The sequence below is a fragment of the Oncorhynchus nerka genome, linkage group LG25 (genome assembly GCF_034236695.1).
Source record: "Oncorhynchus nerka isolate Pitt River linkage group LG25, Oner_Uvic_2.0, whole genome shotgun sequence".
NCBI classification, from domain to species: domain Eukaryota; kingdom Metazoa; phylum Chordata; class Actinopteri; order Salmoniformes; family Salmonidae; genus Oncorhynchus; species Oncorhynchus nerka.
In genome coordinates, this window is record NC_088420.1 from 54,032,183 (window position 1) to 54,053,479 (window position 21,297).

The following is a 21,297-nucleotide window of genomic DNA, read 5'->3' on the forward strand; positions in this document are numbered from 1 at the left end:
CCTTTACTCATGCTGCCAAACATACCCCGTAAATCTTACTATCCTACCAATTCTTGACTTCGGCGATGTCATTTACAAAATAGCCTCCAACACTCTACTCAACAAACTGAATGTAGTCAATCACAGTGCCATCCGTTTTGTCACCAAAGCCCCATATGTTACCCACCACTGCGACCTGTATGCTATGGCCCTTGCTTCATATTCGTCGCCAAACCCACTGGCTCCAGGTAATCTGTAAGTCTTTGCTAGGTAAAGCCCCATCTAAATCTTCTTTGGGATAGGGGGCAGCATTTTCACTTTTGGATGAATAGTGTGCCCAGAGTAAACTGCCTCCTACTCAGTCCCAGATGCTAATATATGCATATTATTATTAGTAGTATTGGAAGGAAAACACTCTGACGTTTCTAAAACTGTTTGGATGACGTCTGTGAGTATAACAGAACTCATATGGCAGGCAAAAACATGAGAAACAATCCAAACATGAAGTGGGAAATCTGAAGTTTGTAGTTTTTGAACACAGCCCCTATCGAATTCATAGTGGGATATGGGTTATTTTGCACTTCCTAAGGCTTCCACTAGATATCAACTGTCTTTAGAACGTTGTTTCAGGCTGCTCCTGTGAAGGTGGGCCAGATGAGAGCTGTTTGACTAAGGGATCTGGCAGCAGCCTCGTTCTCAGTCACGTGCATTTCACATGAGAGGTATCTCTCGTTCCATTGCTTTTCTACAGACAATGGAATTCTCCGGTTGGAACATTATTGAACATTTATGATAACTTCCTAAAGATTGATTCTATTCTATGCAAATTAATTACTTAAAATCATACAAATGTGATTTTCTGGATTTTTTTTCTCTCACCGTTGAAGTGTACCTATGATAAAAATAACAGACCTCTACATGCTTTGTAAGAAGGAAAACCTGCAAAATCAGCAGTGTATCAAATACTTGTTCTCCCCACTGTATATATATTTCCCCTTTATTTAACCATGGAAGGATTCCAGACCTTGGTGGAACGCCACGACTGTGCATTCCATACATTGCTGGAGCAAGTCCACAGATTGTCTGTTAGACAGCCAGACACTACCGTAACCTCCCAGCCTCTCAGTACCCCTGCTGTCAGCAGCGCATCCCCCCCAGCCCACCCCAACTTCCCGAGAACTCTGCTCACCTCGTCCGGGATGCTTCGCTGGAGATTCAGGGACCTGTCGGTTGTTTCTCTCTCAGTGCTCCCTATTATTTGAGCTACAGCTCTTTTCTTTTCCCTAGGACTGCTCGAAGGTAGCGTACCTTATAACACTGTTGTCCGGGAGAGCTCTCGCCTGGGTTACTGCGGTGTGGGAGCAACATGCCACTGTGTGTTTCAGTTTATTAGTGGGGGTGAAGAAAGTGTTTGATTCTCCATTATCAGGGAGAGAGGCTGCTCGGAAGCTACTCCGGCTACGCCAAGACTCCTATAGTGTGGCAGACTATGTGGTCGATATCTGCAATTTGGCCGCCGAGAGTGCCTGGAACCTGGAAGCCATTCGATAACCATTCAATTCTTCACAGGTTATCGGAGGAGGTGAAAGATGAGCTCGCAGCCCGGGAGCTGCCCATCAATCTCGACTCTCTCATCGCCTTGACCATCCTGATAGATGGGAGGGAGAGGAGGTCTGTTCCCACTCCCCCTCGCTCATCCATGGATCCCATCTCATATCGAGGAATCCCGGAAGTCCTTGGCGTCTACATTGCGAATCCGAGGTTACCCGAGATCCTCCGGGAATCAACTAGGTCTGCCGACTCGCCTCCTCCGGAACCTATGCAACTTGGGAGAGCTAGATTGTCTTCTGCCAAACGGTTACACAGACTGAACACCAACAGCTGTCTGTATTGTAGGACTACAGGACTTCACATTTCTACCTGTCCTGTAAAACGACCCGGCTCATCAGGAGGTGTGAGTACGCTGATGGGCATTACGGAGGATGTCCAGTCTCCCCTTACTCGTATCCCTCTCCATGCCATCCTGCTGTGTGGTGACCGGTCCAAATCTCTCCGGGTATTCATTGACTCTGGGGCCGATAAGAGTTTTATGGACGCTACCCTAGTGCCTGAGCTGGGAATACCCACTCAGCCCCTTTCCATTCCCATGGACATCAGAGCGCTGTATTGTCGTTAGTTTGGCAGAGTGTTAAAGGAATTATATTCCTATTTGTTCATCAACCAATTCAATTTAAACACTGTGCCCATTTCTAAGAATTTGTAAGATACTTATTTGTATAAAATGGACAGAGACCAGTCTCAAAATCAATCAATAGCGTTTATTCTCGAGAGTACTGATCATAATATTATGTACATTGGTTTATATCACATTTTGTCATAGCGTTTTGAATGCTGCTCCTCCTTCTCTCCGATATAATGGCAATATAGTTCACAAGCCTTCCCACATTGTCTGCCGCCTGTTAAACAATCTACTACAAGCTCTCCCCTCGCTGGGTAGAGACAGGATGTCCTGTAAGGAACACAGCATTCCAGCCAGTCTGACGATAGCTCCATTCGTTTCTAACAAGGAACAGACAGTCCTTCTAATTCTGGATGAAAACTACACACATTACATTCAGTATTATGATTATAATAAGATTAATACATCCATACAGTAACATAGTAGTATTCTGTTTAGTCATAGTTCTGATTTTAAAATGTATACATAATTGAGTGCTTATTGATAAAAATCATCTTAACACAGAGTCACCCAAAACACGGTTCCTATCAACCTGCGAGTGTCAGGCAACCACAGCGAGTCGATACAGTTTCTACTTATCGAATCCCCTCAGATACCAGTGGTGTTGGAGTTTTCATGGCTCAAGAGACACAATCCCCTTGTTGACTGGACTGGGGGTTCGATCAAGGGTTGGAGCCCATTCTGCCATGCTCATTACCTGAAGTCAGCACAGCCTGCCCTGGGATGTCTTCCTGTGGGCCTGGGAAAAGTCCCGGACTTCTCCGCCATTCCCACGGAAGTATCCAGGACCTCCATGAGGTTTTCAGCAAGGCCCATGCCACCTCGCTAACTCCACATCGGCCCTATGACTGTGCCATCTACCTTCTACCGGGCACAACACTGCCTCAGGGGGCGGCTTTATTCCCTGTCGGGTGCGGAGACCAAGGTGATGGAGACATACATTGAGGACTCCCTGGCTGCAGGGGGTATCCATCCTTCAGCCTCTTCAACCGGCACAGGGTTCTTCTTTGTGGAGAAGGACAAAGCCCTTCGCCTGTGTATCGTCTACCGGGAAGTGAATGACATCACAGTTAAAAAACATTACCTGCTTCCACTTATCACCTTGGCTTTCTAGCTTCTCCATGGGGCTACCATTTTCTCCAAGTTGGACCTTCGGAACGCCTATCATCTGGTACGGATATGGGAAGGGGACGAATGGAAGATCGCCTTTAACACGGCTAGTAGGCACTATGAGTACCTGGTGATGCCATTCAGACTGACCAACATTCCTCTGTTCCAGGCCCTGGTTAACCATGTTCTCCATGACATGTTGAACCGGTTCGTGTTTGTCTACCTCGATGACATTCTCCTTTTTTCCCACTCCCACTCGACTCAAGAACATGTCCTCCAGCGTATTCTGGAGAAGCAGCTGTTCGTCAAAGTGAAGAAATGTGAATTCCATCGCTCCTTCCTTGGATACATCATAACTGCAGGCAACATACAGATGGATCCTGGGAAGTGGAGAGCGGTTGTGGATTGGCCGCAACCCACCCCCAGAGTGCAGTTGCAACGCTTCCTGGGGTTTGCCAATTTCTACCGCCTGTTAATCTGAGTTACAGTCCCCTGGCTTCCCCCCTTTCAGCACTCACCTCTCCAAAGTTCCTGTTTATGTGGTCTCCAGCTGCATACCGGACACACCTCAAGTACCAATTCATTACCGCCCCATCCTAATCCATCCGGATCTGTCCCGGCAGTTCCTGGTGGAGATCGACGTCTCAGACATTGCAGTGGGGTCTGTCCTGTCCCAGCGTTCAACCCAAGACCAAAAACTGCATCCCTGTGCTTTTCTCTCCAATTGTCTCAATACAACGGAAAGGAGTTATGACATGGATAACCAATAACTACTCACTGTGAAGATGGCGTTGGGGGAGTGGAGGCACTGGTTAGAATGGGCGGAACACCCATTCATAGTATGGACATATCACAAGAACCTGGAATATCTCCGCACCGCCAAGTGCCTCAACTCCACGCAAGCTCGAAGGGCCCTGCTATTCACCCGATTCAACTTCACCACCTCCTACCGCCCGGGATCCAAGAATGTGAAGCCGGATGCGCTGTCATTTCTCTATAGCCCCGCTGCTACACCATCGGACCCAAGACAATCCTCCCTACCGCTTGTCTCGCGGCTGCACTCATCTGGGGTATAGAGAACCAGGTCCGTGAGACGCAGAATTTTCCAGACGGTGGGGTCTGGCTAACCGGATGTTTGTCCCGGACTCTGATCGTTTCCCGTTTCTGGAATGGGCTTATTCCTCTCGACTGGACTGCCATCATGGCTCCCATTGGACCCTGGCCTTTGTACAACAATGTTTTTGGTGGCCCACCTTGGTTCCTGACGTTTCCGCGATCATTGCCGCCTGCATCGTGTGTGCCCAGAATAAGACTCCTCGGCAATCTCCGGCTAGCCTCATTCAACCACATCCTGTCCCTCACCATATGGTGATAAATTCATAAATTCATTAAAAATCCTACAATGTGATTTTCTGGATTTTTTTTCTCATTTTGTCTGTCATATTTGAAGTGTACCTATGATGAAAATTACAGGCCTCTCTCATCTTTTTAAGTGGGAGAACTTGCACAATTGGTGGCTGACTAAATACTTTTTTGCCCCACTGTATCTAGCAGTGGCAAGTGGCAACATTTTGATCACAGAACACTGTCTAAGAAATTACATCATCATTGCTCTTTTTAACACTGGATAAATGTACAAAGTCAACTTTTCAAAGAAAGTCTTTGTATTGGCAATATAATAGCACATTGGAAATAGTCGAAGGGTTTGATGTAACAACAAACAATGTTCTTTGAGCAAACAGCCTTATTAGTCTGCTGTTTTACCAATACCAGACAGACCTAACCACTGCCATTCAATGTATTTTTCTACAAATTGTTTCAATGCAGAAACAATATGAGTGTGGTGATAGCTAGTCATTATTTCGAAAGTGTTGCCATTCTTCTATCCATTACTTTTTACAGCAGCATGTATTGAAAGGAATAACTTTAGAGAGATGTATCAATGCTTACATGTGGGACAACACTGTGCAACAAATTATTCGGTAACACTTTACTAGACACCCAGTGTCATAACATGTCATGTCAAAATATGTAATAACAGCTGACATAATTTGTCATAAACTGTCATTATATGGTCATAACAGTGTCATGACCAATATATTTACTGTTGGGACATATATTATTTTATGGCTGGTTATGACACCAACCAAAGAGAGTCAAAACCCACATTGTTTTTAAACAATATGTTTATTGATTTTTCTTCTTTATGAAGACAAATATAAGCAGAAATATTACGTGAACAAAATAACAGCAAAAAAACCAGCAAAAGTTAACAGCAAAAAAATACAAATAAAATACAACTTATGAAACATCTAAGACAAAATAAAAGAGTTACAGAAGCATAAAACCACCTAAATTACATTTCACAGTGGTCTGATCCAATAGGGTAGAACATATTTGGGACAAATTTCAGATGAAACACCACGCCACAAGCCAATCGGATATCTCTCACCCCCCCCCCCCCCCTTCCCCTACATGCACACAAATCATAGTACACAACCCAGAGTTCCCTTCATTAGCCAATATTTCACCCACAATACTCTGCTCAACAAAATCCCCAAAATGGTCCCCAAACCTTTTCAAAAGTGTCTCGTTTAGCCATGTTATCCTTTCCATTGTTAGGCAAGACGACATTTCCCTAAGCCATTGGGCAATACTGGGCCTACTCACACTTTTCCAGGCATGAGCTATCAAGAGTTTCGCTTGCAACAAGCACATATCTGTAAGTGTTCGTACTTGGTTCTTTAGATGAGGATTGATTGTGTACAACCCCAGGACAAACACTTTGGGATGGAGAGGCAATTTTACTGATACTATTTGGGATATCATATGTGATACCTACTTCCAAAAACCTTGAATTTTCTCACAGTCCCACAGACAATGAAACGGAGTCCCTTTAGGGTGATTGCACTTGTAGCATATCTCTGGAATTGTACTATTAAACTTATTTAATTTAGCATATGTTTGCTTCAACCAATTGTATTGCAATAGTTTTCACCGAGTATTCACAGTCTGTGTCTGAGCCTTAGTACATATACTACTCCATTCATCCAAGACTATGTCCTCCCGAATATCTTCCTTCCAAGAGTTCAGTTTGTGTGCAGAGGATTTGGTTGAGCCAGACTCTAGCAAATTGTATAGAGCTGAAAATCTACCCTTACCATTACAATGGGTTGAGATCGTAATTTTCTAAAGTGGACGGACTGGGTTCTGTTAGGTTTTGGTTTTGGGCAGCCGTGGGGAAGCTCCTTAACTGTAAATATTTGTAAAAAATATATTCTAGGATGTTCCTATTTAGGTTCTTCAAATGACGTAAAAATACCTTCTTTAAACAAGTCTTGAACTTTCCTTAAACCCTTGCTGGCCCGTAGTTGGAAACCGGATCAGCTCTCCCAGGAGTGAAACTGTGGTTACCCCAGATAGGACAAAAACATGACAAAGAATCCATTTCACCAAGGAGCTTCCGCACCTCATACCATATGTTGATCGTATTAAAAACAAATGGATTCTTCTTTTTCTTTTTTTGTGTGTCTTGAAATCAACTGAGTAAATGTAGAGGCTAAGGGGTAATTTGGGTACAACTGGAGACATTTAAATCTCCATGCACGAAGGGAGAGACTCGGTGGTAAAATAGTACACAGCAGTGCGAAGCTGAGCTGCCCAGTACCACTGGATATTAGGCAAATGGAGCCCCCCCTCTGTCACACGGTAGGTACAATAAGGACAAGTGAACTCTGGGACGTCTGTTATTCCAGATAAATATAGTGAGCATATTTTTACGCCTTGTAAAGAGGGATGGTGGCGGCGGCAAGCAAGGGAATGTTCTGAAATAGATACAACAGTTTTGGGAGGACATTCGTTTTCAGAATGCCAATCCGGGACAATTAAAAATATAGGTAAAGATGACCATCTATCTATTGATTGAGTTATTGAATCTACAACATGGTCCTAATTAGTTGAGACTATGCGGTCAATCTCTGGCACAATACAAATGCCGAGATATGTAAAGCATTCCGTTGCATTAAAAAATAAGTCAGAGGTGTAGGTCTACGTCTTTCCTCCTTTAGCATCATAATGGAGGATTTTGCACTATTTATTTTGTTTATTTTGTTTGTTTATTTTATTTTATTTTTTATCACGAAAACACCCCAAAACATTTAGATTAGGTCCATAAGTGCGGGAATGGAATTTCACAAGTCTGTAAGAAACAAATGACATCATCTGCATAAAGGGCAATTCGATGTTCCATCTGATCTATTCTGATACCTGAAATATTGGGGTGGGACCTAACAGCTATGGCTGAAATATTGGGAAACTCCAATGTATCTAAAAAGCTAGCCTGTGTATCAGTTTCAGGAGGATACTCTTATGCGTATAATTATTCATAAAAGGATTTAAAGGTATTGTTTATCTCCCGAGGGTCTACTGTCACAGCTCCCCCTGCATCCTGAATTGAATTGATTGCTCTCTCTGCTTGCTGCTGTTTGATTCGCCAGGGTAACAGCTTCCCAGGTTTTTCACCCTGGTCATAATATGATTGGTTTAGTCTCAATAAGCTTGCTGCAGCTCTACCCGCAGAAATGATGTCATATTTGAGCCCTGAGCAAGAGCAACTCCTTGTATGCACCTGTGGAATTAGTGAGGAAAATTTCTCTCTCCAGTTTTAATTTTGGTTTCAGGTAATTTCATTTTTTGATGAGTATTTTTTGACTTGGAGCTAGTGAAATGTATAATTTGACCACTTATGAAAGCTTTAAAGGCTTCCCATCTAGTACAAGCTGAAGTCTGTATTGTATTAATTGAAAATTATAGGTCAATTTACTGTTAGGTTGGAAGTGCCATTTTGGTGGGTCACCTGCTAAATTAGAATCTGAATATATAAGAGATGCTGGCGCATGGTCAGAGAGGACAATGCTATCATGAAAACAATCCCAATGCTGCTGAGATTGTTGAAAATAAATAGTTGATTCGGGAATAGGTCTGGTGAGTGCTAGAGTAACAGGAGTATTCCACATCATCTGGTTTCATTTATCTCCAAATCTCTGTTAAGACTAAATCCTTCACAAAAGGCTGTATGGTTTTCCTAGACCCCGAGGTCCGATCTTTAACAGGATCCAAAGTGCAATTAAAGTCTCCTGCAACAATGTAATTACCTGGAAGTGTGGAAAGGTTTAAAAACAAATCATTAAAGAATTTAGAGTCATCTTATTTGGGACCATACATTAAATTCAACTGCTCGGACAACAAGGTACCTCATAAAATAATATATCTGCTGGCGGGATCACAAATTGTTTGCAATATCTGATATGGAATGGACTTATGGATAAGAATAATAACTCCCCTTACATGGGAACTAAATGAGGCTGCAATGATCTGCCCACGCCGCATCTTGTGAGGAAGCGACGAAGGAGATGAGACGCAGGTACAGGGAGCGAAGGTGTACAGGAACAGGAACAGCGTCTGGACAGGAACACATAACAAACACAATACCGAATGATGCGGACACAGGGAACACATCCAAGGAACAGACAGATATACAGGGGGTAATCAACAAAGTGAAGGAGCCCAGGTGAGTCCAATGAGCGCAGCTGCGTGTAATGTTGGTATGTAACGATGACGGGTAGCCTGGCGCCCTCGAGCGCCAGGGAGGGGGAGAGGGAGCACCTTATGCGTACCTTATGAATGTCGCAGGATAATAGATGATAATAGATGAGATTCTTACAAAAATATGATCTTCACCTGAAGTTGTTTTTAAATCTACTTATTACCGGTTTTATTTAGGAGATTTGATTTAATCCCCTACAGTTCCATGATGTATATTTAACCTTAACACTATGAGTCATCGAATTTACCAGGGACACTTGAACTAAAACATTGCCCCATAAGAGCACATTGGATCAGCCTAATATACCAATAGACCTCTGTCACCACCATAAACAAACACACAAAAGACGCTTTAAAGCACATCATTGTACAAAAAAACATGTCCAACAATCAACCATGAATGTGTGATTAACCCTCTTACCCCAAAGTCTGTATCAGACTTCCCCCTCCCCACCTCAGTGACACTCCGTATAAGGTGCTCAACAGATCCACACACGTGAGGAGCCGCCTCTGCCTCTGCGTTCCCCCCTCTGTACACCTTCTACTTGTCATTACACTATATTGTGTTCACCATTTAACAAAGAACCAAACAAAATACCAGGAGTGAGCCAGAATATAAGACCACCGTGATCTAGCTTCATATAGGCCTAAATTAATCAAACCCGCACCCAGAAGTTCCGATGCATAAAAGCTAAGTTTCATGGTACATAAAATTATGATAAGGCTTACTTGTAAACTGGGCATGTTATTATAGTTCAATAGATAGTGCTACTACAGTGGCAATAATAAGTATGTGAACCCTTTGGAATTACCTGGATTTCTGCATAAATTGGTCATCAAATTTGATCTGAACTTCTTCTAAGTAACAACAATAGACAAATGCAGTGTGCTTACACGAATAACACAAAAATGATTGTATTTTTCTTGTCTAAATTGAATACATAATTTAAACACAGTGTAGGTTGGAAAAGGTATGTGAACCCATAGGCTAAGGACTTCTCCAAAAGCTAATTGAAGTCAGGAGTCAGCTAACCTGGAGTCCTGAACTCAACCCGATTGAGATGCTGTGGCATGACCTCAAGAGAGAAGTTCACACCAGACATCCCAAGAATATTGCTGAACTGAAAGTTTTGTAAAGAGGAATGGTCCAAAATTCCTCCTGACCGTTGTGCAGGTCTGATCCTGCACAACGGTCACCCCCCCTTAAAAGACCTAGATGCACTATTGTAAAGTGGCTGTTCCACTGGATGTCATAAGGTGAAAGCACCAATTTGTAAGTCGCTCTGGATAAGAGCGTCTGCTAAATGACTTAAATGTAAATGTAAATGTAAATGTACAGAAAAACGTTTGGTTGAGGTTATTGCTGCCAAAGGAGGGTCAACCAGTTTTTAAATCCAAGGGTTCACATTCTTTTCCTACACTGCACTGTGAATGTTTACACATTGTGTTCAGTAAAGACATGAAAATGTCTAATTGTTAGTGTGTTATTAGTTTTAAGCAGACTGTGTTTGTCAATTGTTGTGACCTAAATGAAGATCAGATCAAATTTGATGACCAATTTATGCAGAAGTCCAGGAATTTCCATAGTGTTCACATACTTTTTCTTACCACTGTATGTTACTAGGTAAATTATAACACGGTGAACTGGCTTAAACTTTAAATACCTGCTTAGACAAAACTGAAAGCAACAGTTCGAAAAATGTTTAAAAAATAGGTCAAAGTTTAACTTTACGTTGCTATTGCCTCTTCTTCAAGGTTGCTCCGCTTCCACACCTCTGCCTAGCTTCTCAAGAAACTGCTCCGCTGTTTCAGAAATGTAGGAACGATCGCTGTGGGAGACCCTCAGGTGTGCTGGAAAGATGATTCCATAATGGATAGCCTTAGCCCGTAGCCGCTGCTTGACACTATCGAAGCGTTTCTGCTGCTTGTGGACTTCAAATGAGAGATCTGGGAAGAACATCACTTGCCAATTATTGTAGAGTACTCTCCCTTTCACCCTGGCTGCATTCACCACGTGGATCTTATCTTTATAGTTTAAGAACATAATTATCAGAGCTCTTGGGGTGCGTTGGGGTCGGATCGTGGTCCAGAAATCCGATGTGCTCTCTCAATGATCAAAGGACAGTGGAGTGGCTCCATCTCCAGAGTCTCGGGAAGCCACCGCTCTAGGAATGAGCAAGCATCACTCCCATCAGCGCCTTCATGGAGATGTACTAGTCTCAAGTTCGATCTCCTGCTGCGGCCCTCCAAATCAACTAGTTTAGAGGTAAATGATTCAACCTTTTTCTTAAGAGCGGGGTGTCGTTGCTATAATGTTGTCTTGGGTTCCAGAGATGCGTACCTCAGCCTGAGAGATTTGCCCAGCACATTCTTTGATTTCCTTTTTAACGTTGTCCACTGTAGACAGTACATTTTCGAATTTAATAGAGAATTCTGCATTCATATCTTTGATGGCCTTGAGGATATATTCGGAGCTAATGTCACTGCACGTGTTTATCGCCTCACTCCTGCTTTTGGTGTGATTTTTCTTTGTCGGCATTGTGGGTTTCGGAAGCTAATAAACTATTACTGCCTTTCCTGGTACAGTAAGGTTAAGGTTGAACATTTTTCAGGATTTATTTCAAATTTGTAACGGAGCTAAAAACACTGATCCGACTGATCAGCTCTGTGTCATACTGGAAGCCCAAAAGTTTCCCTGACAAGAAGTTTCCTTAAATCCTTTGTTGTTGTTGTAATTCATTATTTTCATATTTGAATTATTTTCATATTTTAAATAACTTGTAGGAAATACACTTCATGACACTGTCAAGAAGCATTATGACCATCATAACCATATAAGCCAGATATGCCTATCACATTCCCTCATGTCAGTCATCAGTCAAAAAGAGGGTGTCTTGTCCTACTCCTGAAATCTGCTCCGGCATTCATCCAAGTCATCAGCAACAGAGCTGGTATGTGCCGCATGCCTGACATCAATGTGTGGACCATTACAATGATAATTTAAAATGATCCATTTATGTGGGTGTCATAAACAGCCATAGAATAAATACCGTGGTGGGTTTTGTGGGTTTTGTGGATCTTATGTAGGTGTCATAACCAGCCATAGAATAACTACCGTGGTGGGTTTTGTGGGTTTTGTCGATCTTATGTAGGTGTCATAACCAGCCATAAATAACTACCATGTAAGTTTTGTGCGTTTTTACACTCTTATGTAGGTGTCATAACCAGCCATAAAATAAAACAAAATATGTCACAACAGATGATGATATATGTGTCATGACAGTGGTATGGTCGTATTATAACAGATTATGACAAGTTATGACATGGTTATGACATGACGCTGGGCATCAAGTAAAGTGTTACCAATTATTCTAAAGCCTTGTGAGACACAAATAACTGAGATTGTATAATGGACCATTGTTTGCCTTTCAATGATGATGATTTTATCAATGTCTTAGAGTGTTTTGTGTCACATCCAGGGCTTTGGCTGAAACAGTACGTACAGCTAGATCGATACCATCTGTGTTCAATAATTCTTCTTGTTCCCAGATCCTCCAGGAGGGAGAGGGATGGCGGGTTGGAGAGAGAGAGAGAGAGAGAGAGAGAGAGAGAGAGAGAGAGAGAGAGAGAGAGAGAGAGAGAGAGAGAGAGAGAGCAGTTATTAGGTGTGGAGCTCTGGAGCAGATGGTACAAAGCCAGACTCTGGAGATGTCTGTCTGGCTGCTGTGTGTGTGCGTGCCTGCGAGCATGGCTGCTGTGTGTGTGTGTGCGTGCCTGTGAGCATGGCTGCTGTGTGTGTGTACGTGCCTGCCTGCGAGCATGCCTGCAGGCGTGCATGCGCATGCGTGTGGGGTGGACCTGCGAAATAGAACAGAGCCATCTCTACAATGACTCACAATAATGGTCTGGTGATGAATGGAGTTTTACCCTGGTCCCTGGGACTGCTAAACGGCCACACCATCTGGATAGGGCCAGAGGTATTGGTCTCCTTCCTCTGGCTTTCTCTGTACCATCTTCATCTCTGTCAATTTTTTTCTGAAAAGTCAATGGCCTCCAAGGCCTTTACCCCTTTCCTGGTTGGTTCCTACACTGGCTGCAGGGTGCTACCCAAGCAAGACTGGCAAGCAAGACTATCGTCATGTCAAATCTCGATGTAGGACAAGGATGCTGTTGTATAGGCTTCTCTTACATGGCAGAGGTTGCGGTTGGGGTTTGAAGAGGACTGTACTTTTATGTTGTGTCCAGAACATTGAGCCCAAAGCCTAACACTCTGATATCCCTCCCCAACATCGGACTAGGCACTGATTCTATCCTACTGGGTCAACCAAACTCGTTGGAAACTTTTAAAAACAGCACAATAGCAATCAACTTTGGAAGTGTTTCAATACTTTCCACTGATATGGCTTGAGGGAGGTGTGGCTTGTGAGCAATGTTCCCTCTAAGCTGCACCCGTGTGCCGTATCAGACCACGGAGAGAAGCACGAGATTGAACCAAGCTTTCCCACTTAGTTAACACTATCAGCGTTTCCCTCTAATTTGGCAATTGTGATCTAATCAACACAATATTATCCGCTTTCAATGCAACATACCGAAAACAAAAAAAACTATGCAAGGGATTTTGTTCTAGGCAGGAGACATAGGAGTGGGATTCTATTGCACACGACTCAGCTTGTACTACACAGACTGGTGTGGCGTAGCCAATCAGAGCTCCAGTAGGCCTATATGCAAATAGACCATTGCCATATATGGATCTGTGCCATTTACTTTGAACTGGACTGTGTTTGCAGCTGTGGTCGTAAGTGGATGCACTTGTTTCGAGATCAAAGCAAGAGCTGCATGTAGCCACGTGTGAACATTTTGTTCATATCCTTTGCTAAATGAGTTAGTTAGTTATTAGCCCAGTTATAGATCATTTGTAGTCAGCTATAGGGGAGTGATTGCTTCCAACAAGAGCACAAAAGGTGTACATTTCTAGACATCTTTGAAAAGCGAGTCAGGTAAAGAGCTTTTTTTTGTCTTAAAGGGGCAGTGTTGTATTTTGAGACAGGCTTGAATAAGCTAAGTAGCCAACAGGCAGAGGGTAGGATCATTTCTCTGACTCTCTGTGATAAGGGTATGGAAATTATAATGCATTTTAAACAACAAAACAACATTTTCAGTCATAAACAGGTTAATGTTAGTTAAGCCCTGCATGTTTTTTTCAAAAGTCTAATGTAATGTAAGGCTACATTGAACACCACACATTGGCTGCTACTGTAGGGTGAATGATAGAACAGCTATTTTCCTGTAAAAAAATGATGGGATGCATTTTCTCCATTGTTTTTGATGGTAGGTCACTCTGGTAGGCCCACATGATCAAATAGACACAGTAGCCTACATGGCCACTGTTGAAACTGTAACTTAAAGCGGGTACAGCCTCAGTGTTCACAGTAAACGCCCGCTGGAAGTTGCACAGATTTTCCACAACGTTCAAGTTTGCGCTCGACAGACCTGAAATATGCTGAGAAATGTGGTGAGGGAACATTTCTCGTGAGTGTTCAGGGAGGCCCAGCTGGTTAGGCATTTCTCTCCAGCTCTTTAATGAATCCGGTCATGCTGAGGTATTAAAGCCACTGCACAGGCAGACCAACGATTAAGGCGTCAGTACAAAGGCCTGGCCGGGATTCTAGAATGCAGTATTGAAATTGGAATTCCCTATTTGCAGAATTAGAATGAGCAAACCTGGCTCGCCTTGGGCAGACTATTGGTCGACTTGTGGCTTGTGATAATGAGGAAGCACGCGTGTTGAATGTGAACTCTTGAAGATGATGTAAAAAATAAAACATTGTCAATCAACCAAGCTCTGCTTCCCCCCGTGTGTAATTTCTTAAAATGATGCTTGTGATCCTTTTGGAGGTTGCTTGCAGCGTGCCGACTTCTCATAGTTGACCATTCAATACCTGGAACACATAACTGTTTGACTTCAATAGAGGACACCTTGAATAGCTAATGTGTCTGTCCAGAGACAATGGGGTTCAATGGCTGCCTTTAAACATGGTTATAACACTTTGAAATCAAAACGATCCTTGACACAACCTTCAGTTGCCTTCAAAATATTGTCACAATAATACTTGAGAACCAGCCTTGATGACACAACCTTTTCCACAAACAAAATATTCTCTCTCGTTGCTCATTGAGTCATGTTTTTTTCAGAGCATGGTAAGTAAAGCATGTATCAATTTCAGGTAATAAAGTTCATTCGGATTGAGAAAAAAAAAGAAGAAAAAAAAGAGGTTCTCTGAGTCCTTTGGTCCCCTCTCAATCTCTGGTAACAGACACGGCGCCCAAAAAGAAGGGGTATTTATTCCACGCAGTAAATACTCATCCTCTACTATAACACAGACTCTTCTGTCTCAATCACTCGATTCCATGACAACCTGTAATACAGTGGACTTGAAAGGGGATGGGATTTCCCGGCAGCACAGGCTGTTTTTTGTTGTTGAGTTTAGTCATTGGCCTCCTCTGTGGAGAAACTCACGGGAGTCTATGACTGCATCCCAAATGGCACCCCATGAACAGAGAAGCATGATGTTGTCCTTTCCTGCAGAGACCTCAATTGGCCATTTGGTGCTCTCTCTGCAATCAGATGCTGTATGCACTCATAAAAAAAGTACTACTGAATAACAACTCAACCCTACTACACAGCAGCTACACAAAACCAACGGGTTTTACTGCTTGATTGTTATTAAAATGGGACATTTCACTACTGGTGAACACTTTTTCCTATTCAAATCACGTCATAATTCTCCCTGAATGACTGCTATGTAACTACTGAGCTTTTGGTTATCTACTACTTACAGTTGAAGTCGGAAGTTTGCATACACTTAGGTTGGCGTCATTAAAACTTGTTTTTCAACCACTCTACAAATTTCTTGTTAACAAACTATAGATTTAAGCAAGTCGGTTAGGACATCTACTTTGTGCATGACACAAGTAATTTTTCCAACAATTGTTTACAGACAGATTATTTCACTTATAATTCACTGTATCACAATTCCAATGGGTCAGAAGTTTACATACACTAAGTTGACTGTGCCTTTGAACAGCTTGGAAAATTCCAGAAAATGATGTTGTGGCTTTAGAAGCTTCTGATAGGCTAATTGACATCATTTGAGTCAATTGGACGTGTACCTGTGGATGTATTTCAAGGCCTATCTTCAAACTCAGTGCCTCTTTGCTTGACATCATGGGAAAATCAAAATAAATCAGCCAGGACCTCAGGAAACATTGTAGACCTCCACAAGTCTGGTTCATCCATGGGAGCAATTTCCAAATGCCTGATGGTAACACGGTCATCTGTACAAACAATAGTACGCAAGTATAAACACCATGGACCACACAGCCGTCATACCGCTCAGGAAGGAGACGTGTTCTGTCTTCTAGAAATGAAAGGACTTTGGTGCGAAAAGTGCAAATCACAACAGCAAAGGACCTTGTGTCCTATATCGACATAACCTGAAAGGCCGTTCAGCAAGGAAGAAGCCACTGCTCCAAAACTGCCATTAAAAAGCCAAACTACGGTTTGCAACTGCACATGGAGACAAAGATCACACTTTTTGGAGAAATGTCCTCTGGTCTGATGAAACAAAAATAGAACTGTTTGGCCATAATGACCATCGTTATGTTTGGAAGAGAAAGGGGGAGGCTTGCAAGCCAAAGAACACCATCCCAACCATGAAGCACGGGGGTGGCAGCTTCATGTTGTGGGGGTGCTTTGCTGCAGGAGGGACTGGGGCACTTCACAAAATAGATGGCATCATGAGGCACGAAAATGATGTGGATATATTGAAGCAACATCTCAAGACATCAGTCAGGAAGTTAAAACTTGGTCACAAATAAAGTGGTGATCCTAACTGACCTAAGACAGGGATTTTTTTACGAGGATGAAATGTCAGGAATTGTGAAATACTAAGTTTCAATTTGCTTGGCTAAGGTGTATGTAAACTTCAGACTTCAACTATACAGCTAGCTATCAATAACCAACTACTTCCTGCATTGTCTCGCAAAAAGCTGGTGTGACTACTTATTTGCTACCAACATCAAGCAGTAAAAACTATACCTGCTTACAACTGGAAACACTACTGTTTTCCTACTGAACACTACAAAACTCTACTTGTGTGTCTTGAGTAGTGCATAAACTACACACTCACTACACAATCATTACACGTCTCTACATAGTCACTACTACGCGAATAGGTTTTGTGTAGTAATTCAGTAGTACTTTTTAATAAGGGTGGTGGCTATATTACACGTTTTAATGAGCAGAGTGTAGGACCTCTGTGAAAAGCTCACCTGTTTGAAGTTAGGGAGACAAAGAGACCTCACTGCTCTGCCCAAACCTCCTATAGCTCTCTCTTTCATGATAGTACACTACTGTACTCATGCTGTGTGGAAGTATATCATGCCTCTATAGTACTCAAGGGACAGAGAGAACCAAATCCTTGAAATCTGAGTAGGTCCTGCAGTGATTTGTTGGTTTGAACATCTATAGTATTGTAGCGACCTTAACCCAACACCAAGCAACCTCGTCAAGGGAGTTTGATCCCTTGGCGCAACGGTTAAGGTTGACAGTAACTAGACCTGGGTTTGAGTCCCAGTTGGGGCTACCCCTGAATTTGCTGCAGTATAATGTATTATAAAACAAGTATAATATCCCATGGAACTACTCACTCATTAGTCTAACTGTCTGATTGTACGGTGGTCTATCTATCGGCCTATACATTACCCAACTACCTGGCAGTCTGCTCAGCTGTCAGTTAATCCATCAGGTTGCCTTAGAGCAGTTGCAGTTGGACGGGTCTAGCAGTAACAGATGCTGTTGTCTATGGACAGACGAGGTGGCAGATGTTGGGTGCCAATAAAGATACTTGATGTGGATCTGTTCTGCTTAAAGGAGAGTAATATGCATGGGATTTTATCACCACCATTATTACAATGAACTGCTTTATAAAAGGAAATGGGAATTGCCCCAATGGTGAGAGAGATATAACAGGCCTCCTTCAAGGGCTTATTATTTTTTTATAAGCCTTTTTAACACCAGGGAAAAAAGGGCATCAAGAGAGTTGACTATGCCTGGCCTATTTAAGTTTAATCTTAATAAGACCAAGCCTGCTTTCATGGTGATTCAATGGGAAAGGGGAAAGAAGGAGAACAGAACATGTAAAAGCTCTGCTTACAACAACCTGTTTCTATTGGCTCATTGTAATGCCAACCATTGATTGTGTCATAGAATGCTGTTTTCTGATCCGTCCTCAACTTAACTCATGTAAAAACAGAGATCCACTTATGTCAGTACAGAGAGAGTTGGGTTGAACCAATTTGCAAGGACACGGGCTTGCTAGAGGGAAATACGGTGGTGTGTTGTACTTAGACACACAGAGGTGAGAAGGAACATGAGTGTCTCAGCTTACCACCTATCTACAGTATTTCAGAGAGCTGACCCACTGGGCACAAACTGGTTGAATCAAAGTTGTTTCAATGTAATTTGTCAATTTATTGTTGAATCTACGTGGAAAATATATTGGGTTTGAAAAAGGTAATCAATGGTTTGATTTGAGCATGACCTTTCAACCACAGGATTATGTCATCATGGTAACCACTTTTTAACATAGACAAACGTATGCATAACATACTGTATGTTGAATTTATACCTTTGAAACAAGGTCAGATATTTAACGTTCTATCCAGTATCAGAAAAAAAATGTCTGGGCAACACCTCCTACTGGTTAATCTTTCTACAGCTATTCATTTGGATGCCCATCCAGGGTTTTAACCAAGCCCAGCTCTGCTAAGATTTGATATTTGTCACTGACTATTACCAATGTGCTATCAAGAAAATTATTATTGAGAGATCTCATAATAACTAAATAGATTCACTGTTGCTATCAAAGTCATTCCAAAGGGAAAGTCTAACAGAGCAAATGCAACTGAACCATACTTTATAAGTGAGATATCATGTTGATGATATTTAGGTCTACATAGCATTTACAAAGTCATCAACAGCTTTTGTTTCAATTCAACCCAGGGTTCAACTAAAAACCAACAACACATATGGGCCTAGAGTTTCAAGCTTTGGTTGATTTCTAATTTAATCTTCCTAGTTAATAATTAATATGTTGGATTCACATCTCCATCTCACTCGAAAATCTAAGTCAAAGATTAAATCAAATGCACTTTAAATAAAGTTTGATTTGATTTAGTCCTATACCATAACTTCGACATTTGGTTGAGATGGAGACGTGAATCTAACATTTTATATTATATTAAATAGACAACACATAAAGTCCTAGGGTTTCAACCTTTGGCTTATTTCTAATTTGACCTTAAAGTTAATAATGTTAAAAACTAAGACTAAATCAAAACAAACTTTAAATTCACTTTAAATCAAATTTGATTTGATTTAGTCCTTTTGTTTAGCCCTTGTTTTTGAGATGGAGACATTATCCAACATATCAATTATTAATTTGAAGACAAATTAAAATTAAAGCCAGACTAAGTCAGTGGCACAGATGGAACTATCCAAGCAGAAGATGCATCTCCTTCAAATGTTGATATTTGGTTGTTTTGACAACCAAACACAATTCAATATCAATAAATATCATTACATTTTAAATCAACCAGAGCTTGAAACCCTATCGTCTATTTTTAGTTGAATTATGTGGTGAATTGAAACAACAGTTGTTGATGACTGTAAATCCTATATAGGCCTAAATAGTATCAGTGATGTTATATTAGGGATAAAGTATGGTCACATTCCACTTGCTCTGCTAAACCTACCCTTTGGATTGACTTCGATAGCATTTTTAAGAGGAGATCTCTCAACAACCATTCTCACGATAGCACATTGGTAATAGTCAGTGACAAATTTCATAGCTGGGTTTGGTTAAATCCCTGGATGGGTGACCAAAAGACACTGTAGCTGTTCTCCAGTAGGAGGTGCTGCCCAGCCTATTGTTTTTTTTCTGATAGTAGATCGAAGATCTGATGTTGTTTTAAAGGTACAAATTGTATCATATTTCATACAGGGGTTGGTCTATGTTGGACTATATTGAAATTTCATCCTTAAAACAACAGTTTATGTTGTTGACTTTTAAAAAAATCCAATGTATGTTGGCAAAAATGTTGGCACATTACATTGAAACAAATTACACTGAAACAACGTTGATTCAACTAGTTTGTGCCCAGTGGGTAGTTAGTTTAATTAATAAATCTTCTTCGGGATCAGTGTCCCTTCCACAGGACGGTTGAGCTAACATAGGCTAATGCGATTAGCATTAGTTTGTAAGTAACAAGAACATTTCCCAGGACCTAGACATCTCTCATATTGGCAGAAAGCTTAAATTCTTGTTAATCTAACTGCACTGTCCAATTTACAGTAACTATTACAGTGAAAACATACCATGTTGTGGTTTGAGGAGAGTGCACAATATTGAACATGAACAGTTATTAATAAACAAATTAGGCACATTTGGGCAGTCTTGATGCAAAATTTTGAACAGAAATGCAAGGGTTCATTGGATCAGCCTAAAACTTTGCACATACACTGCTCCCAGCTAGTGGCCAAAATCTAAATTGCACCTGGGCTGGAATAATACATCATGGCTTTTCTCTTGATGATGGTACAAAAAAATACAAAAGAATGGTTGTTTTTTTCTTTGTATTATATTTTACCAGATCATTGTGTAATATTCTCCTACATTCTTTTCACATTTCCACACCTTTCAAATGATACCAAGAACATGCATATCCTTGCTTTAGGGCATGAGCTACAGGCAGTTAGATTTGGGTATGTCATTTTAGGCAAAAATTGAAAAAAAGGGGCTGATCCTTAAGAGGTTTTAAGCACACTCTCCCCCACACAATCAGAAATTGCAGTGGTGGAAAAAGTACCCAATTGTCATACTTGAGTAAAAGTAAAGATACCTTACTAGAAAATGACTCAAGTAAAAGTTACACAGTAAAATACTACTCGAGTTAAAAAGTAAATGTAATTGATAAAATTGTAACAATACAGAGGCGGATGCAAGATGCAAGCAACGATGGTTTAATGAATATAGGTTACAGCAGCAACAGGACAGACAGACTGTACTCAGACGGAATCCGACCCAGGGACTAGGGCACATCCTCCTATGTGAGCGTGCTGAGAAACCCAGGGGAGAGAGTCCGGATGGGTAGGAAGGAGCACAGCAGATAATCCACACAAGGGCGGCGAGAGATGAGTACGGACACACGACACAACCTCAGGGAAGTAACAACGATCTGACAACAAGAAACACTGGTTACAGAACATATAAAGGGAAGATAAGTGATTCCAGCTGGCGCAGACA

General features: G+C 41.7%; 1 pseudogene; it reads right to left on the reverse strand.

Moving 5' to 3' along the window:
- LOC115108940 (cryptochrome-2-like) overlaps positions 1-2,986 on the reverse strand; it is a 45,738-nt pseudogene extending 42,752 nt beyond the window's left edge.
- Between the last annotated feature and the right edge of the window lie 18,311 nt (positions 2,987-21,297).